The sequence below is a fragment of the Triticum aestivum genome, chromosome 7B (genome assembly GCF_018294505.1).
Source record: "Triticum aestivum cultivar Chinese Spring chromosome 7B, IWGSC CS RefSeq v2.1, whole genome shotgun sequence".
NCBI lineage: Eukaryota > Viridiplantae > Streptophyta > Magnoliopsida > Poales > Poaceae > Triticum > Triticum aestivum.
The window spans coordinates 114,315,388-114,320,599 of NC_057813.1; positions in this window are offsets into that span (position 1 = coordinate 114,315,388).

Here is a 5,212-nt window from a genome sequence, read left to right on the forward strand (position 1 = left end):
AAAACAGATCCTCTTCCCCCGCGCCGGGCCGGACGTGTCCGCCCGCGCCGGACGTTGTCCGCCCCGCCGCCGCACCCACTCGCGCGCCGCCACGTGGGCCGCGCCCACATCGCCGCCGCCGGGCCCGCCAGGCCCACGGGGAGCCCCCGCGAGCCCGCGCCCCCGCGCCTCCTCCTTCCCCGAGCGCCGCCGCCTTCCGCGCCTCCGGCGACCGGCGCCGCCGCGGGACGCCGTCGCCACCACCGCACCGGCCGCCGCCGCGCCGGGCCCCGCCGCCCGCCACCGGCCGGCGCCGCCCCGGACGCCGCCGCCCGCGGTCGCCGCCTCCTCCTCCGGCGCCGCCCGGCCTCCTCTCCCTCACCCCGGCCTCCTCTTCCCCCACTCCGGCCGGCACCGACGAGCTCCGGCGCTGGTCATCCTCGGGAAACGCGCCGGTGAACAGTACCCGCGAGATCCCGATCTGGATCTGAGTTTTCGGTTGACTTCTCTCCCCCGAAACCCTAATTTTCGTGCTATCTTTGACTGCTTCTATCTCCGCAACCGTGGCTCCGTTTTGGGCGTATGATATGTCAAAATCTCCGCCTCGACATGTACATCATTTCATTCCATTGCATCATTTGCATTTGAGGTCATCTTGATACCAAAAATTCTGTTAGAAGGAGGCTTCGTGAGTTAAATTGCAGATCCGTTAGTTCATCATGCACTTTTGTCATTTTTGTCATGTTTAATTCGTGCATGATATGCCTGTGCCCCTTTGGGATGAATTGTGAAGCATTTTGTCTTCTTTCCAGAGGTGCCACCCATGCATTTTTAGGATGTGTGTGTTGTCTTGTGCAAGCTTGCGAAGAGAGGTACCTGAGATTGCAGATTTCAGGGACTTAGTGATTTTCACTAAGTCTGGGATATTTTAGTTCATGATGCTATATGTCCAGCTTGTTTCCTAGTGATCCGTGCCTCTTTTGAGGATGATCAGTAAGGGAGTTTTGATATTTATGTTATGGTCTATCCATCCATGTCTTTGTTGGCATATGTGGAGTGCTCTAGGTTGACTCAATCGAGCTCAACTTTTGCTTCGTTGTTAATCTGGGCAGATCGTCAACTTGTTTGCGATTTTGCCGATGCTACCGTTAGTGTTCCATGCACGCTATGCCTTTGTTCTTGCCATGTGTAGCTAGCACTTTGTGCCTTCTTGCTGGTTATATGCTTTCCTTGCCATGACTTGCACCGTAGTGAGTGCATCGAGCTCGTTTACATGCCTTCGTGAGTTATATTTCAGCGTGTCTCAGTTTTCACTAAGTCTGAAAACTGATTGTGTTCGAGCTATGTTCGTGAGCTCGGTAGAGTATTTTGTGAACCCTTTTGGCCCCAGGTCACTTTGGGTGTTTTATTAAGCTTGTTGAGTAGCTCCATGCCATGTTCATACTTGTCATGTTCAGGTTTTGTATCATGTTGTTTTGCTGCTCCGAAGAGAGCATCGTGATCTGAAATTTCAGACTAGTGTTAATTTCACTAAGTCTGAAATCTGTTTTGCATTTGCGTTTTAGCCACGCTTGTTTGAACCTCTTAATGGATGAATTTGCCTATGGCTCAGTGCTAGTGTTTTGTCAACCATCTTGTGAAAATCACTGCCATGTATTTTGTTTTCATGTTTGGTGGCTGTAGCATGTTCATTTCGTTGCATTTAGATGCCTACTTGCTGCAAATCGCATACCGGTGTCATATCTTAAAACGCTTGCCATTTCTAAACCGTAGCTCCGATTCCTATGATCTTTATATCGTTTTCAAGCGATTTCATCCCCTCTATCCAGTGGCACACTTGGTTTTCCAAGTTGATGCCAGGTTCATGCATTTCCTGTCATATCTTGCATTTTGCATCCCGCATCGCATCCCGCATAGCATATCGTCATTTCATCATATTGCTTGGTCTTGCCCGTGGTTGATTGTATCCTTGTTGCTTGTTTGTCTTTGGGTAGAGCCGGGAGACGAGTTCGCTACCGAGGAGCCCGTTGAGTTTGCTTGTGAGGATCCAGTCAACTCTGACAACTGTGCAGGCAAGATGATCATACCCTCGAAATCACTACTATCTTTGCTATGCTAGTTTGCTCGCTCTTTTGCTTGCCACTGCTTCGATGCCTACCTTTTGCTTGTCAGCCTCCCAATTGCCATGTTGAACCTCTAACCCACCTTTGTCCTAGCAAACCGTTGATTGGCTATGTTACCGCTTGCTCAGCCCTTCTTATAGCGTTGTTAGTTGCAGGTGAAGATTGGAGCCGTTCCTTGTTGGAACATTTATATTGCTTGTTGGGATATCATTATATTGATATGTTATCTTAACGCATCTATATACTTGGTAAAGGGTGGAAGGCTCGGCCTCTCGCCTAGTGTTTTGTTCCACTCTTGCCGCCCTAGTTTCCGTCATATCGGTGTTATGTTCCCGGAATGTTGCGTCCCTTACACGGTTGGGCTATAATGGGAACCCCTTGATAGTTCGTCTTGATTAAAGCTTTTCCAGCAATGCCCAACATTGGTTTTACCATTTGTCACCTAGCCTCTTTTTCCCTTGGGTTTCCGGAGCCCGAGGGTCATCTTATTTTAACCCCCCCCCGGGCCAGTGCTCCTCTGAGTGTTGGTCCGAACCAGGCAGCCTGCGGGGCCACCTCGGGGAAACTTGAGGTTTGGTTTTACTCGTAGCTTGACCTATCCGAGCGTGCCCTGAGAAAGAGATATGTGCAGCTCCTATCAGGATTTGTCGGCACATTCGGGCGGTGTTGCTGGACTTGTTTTAACCTGTCGAATCATCTTGTTGTACCGAGATACCGAGTCTGATCGGTGTGTCTTGGGTGGAGGTCTATTCCTTCGTTGACCGTGAGAGCTTGTTATGGGCTAAGTTGGGACCCCCCTGCAGGGATTGATCTTTCGAAAGCCGTGCCCGCGGTTATGGGCAGAAGGGAATTTGTTAATGTCCGGTTGTAGATAACTTGAATTAAACTTAATTAAAATGAATCAACCGTGTGTGTTACCGTGATGGCCCCTTGTAACGCCCCAGATGTAACTTTCCATATTTGTATCCAACTCTTGCCGTCTCCGGCGCTAAGTTATATTTATTTCTCGGGTTGGGTCTTTGTCTTCGTGTGTGTTGTTTTCGTTTTCATGCATCTCATATCAGGTCATCACGTGCATTGCATTTGCATACATGTTCATCTCATGCATTCGAGCATTTTCCCCGTTGTCCGTTTTGCTTTCCGGCGTTTCGTTCTCCTCCGGTGGTCATTTCTAGCTTTCTTTCTTGTGTGGGGTTTAAACATTTCCGGATTGGACCGAGTCTTGCCAAGCGGCCTTGGTTTACTACCGGTAGACCGCCTGTCAAGTTTCGGGTCATTTGGACTTCGTTTGATACCCCAACGGTTAACCGAGGGACCGAAAAGGCCTCGTGTGTGTTGCAGCCCAACACCCCCCAAATTTGGCCCAAAACCCACCAAACTCTGCTCCATGTCCTAGAGCGTTCGATCACGATCGTGTGGGCGAAAACCGCACCTCATTTGGACTCTCCTAGCTCCCTCTATGCCTATATATACACCCCTCCGTTTTCGGATCTCTCCCTCTCCCCGAAACCCTAAAAAAAAAAAGATTTCCTTCCTCCGCCGCCGACGGACGTGTCCGGATCGGACCGGACACCGTCCGCCCCGCCGCCGTCCCGGCCACCGGACGCCGCCCCGCCGGCCGTCGTCCCCGCCTTCGCCGGCGTCGCCTCGGGAGGCGCGCCCCGACCCGGCTGCTACAGTGCCCGAACCCTAGATCTGAGATCTAAACCGAGGGTTGACTTTTTCCCTCTCCCTCTAATTTTTATGCATTCTTTGACTGCTTGTATCTCCGCAACCGAAACTCCGTTTTGGGCATATAATATATCAAAATCTTCGTCTCGACATGTACATCATTTCATTCCATTGCATAATTTGCATTTGAGGTCATCTTGATACCCAAAATGCTGTGAGAAGGAGGCTTCGTGAGTTAAATTGCAGATCCGTTAGTTCATCATGCACTTTTGTCATTTTTGCTATATTTAATTCGTGCATGATATGCCTGTGCCCCTTTGGGATGTTTTGTGAAGCATTTTGTCTTCTTTCCAGAGGTGCCACCCATGCATTTTTAGGATGTGTGTGTTGTCTTGTGCAAGCTTGCGAAGAGAGGTACCTGAGATTGCAGATTTCAGGGACTTAGTGATTTTCACTAAGTCTGGGATATTTTAGTTCATGATGCCATATGTCCAGCTTGTTTCCTAGTGATCCGTGCCTCTTTTGAGGATGATCAGTAAGGGAGTTTTGATATTTATGTCATGCTCTATCCATCCATGTCTTTGTTGGCATTTGTGGAGTGCTCTAGGTTGACTCAATCGAGCTCAACTTTTGCTTCGTTGTTAATCTGGGCAGATCGTCAACTTGTTTGCGATTTCGCCGATGCTACCGTTAGTGTTCCATGCATGCTATGCCTTTGTTCTTGCCATGTGTAGCTAGCACTTTGTGCCTTCTTGCTGGTTATATGCTTTCCTTGCCATGACTTGCACCGTAGTGAGTGCATCGAGCTCGTTTACATGCCTTCGTGAGTTAAATTTCAGCATGTCTCAGTTTTCACTAAGTCTGAAAACTGATTGTGTTCGAGCGATGTTCGTGAGCTCGGTAGAGTATTTTGTGAACCCTTTTGGCCCCAGGTCACTTTGGGTGTTTTATTAAGCTTGTTGAGTAGCTCCATGCCATGTTCTTACTTGTCATGTTCAGGTTTTCTATCATGTTGTTTTGCTGCTCCGAAAAGAGCATCGTGATCTGAAATTTCAGACTAGTGTTAATTTCACTAAGTCTGAAATCTGTTTTGCATTTGCGTTTTAGCCATGCTTGTTTGAACCTCTTAATGGATGAATTTGCCTATGGCTCAGTGCTAGTGTTTTGTCAACCATCTTGTGTACATCTCTGCCATGTATTTTGTTTTCATGTTTGTTGGCTGTAGCATGTTCATTTCATTGCATTTAGATGCCTACTTGCTGTAAATCGCAGACCGGTGTCATATCTTAAAACGCTCGCCATTTCCAAACCGTAACTCCGATTCCAATGATCTTTATATCGTTTTCAAGCGATTTCATCCCCTCTATCCAGTGGCACACTTGGTTTTCCAAGTTGATGCCAGGTTCATGCATTTCCTGTCATATCTTGCATTTTGCATC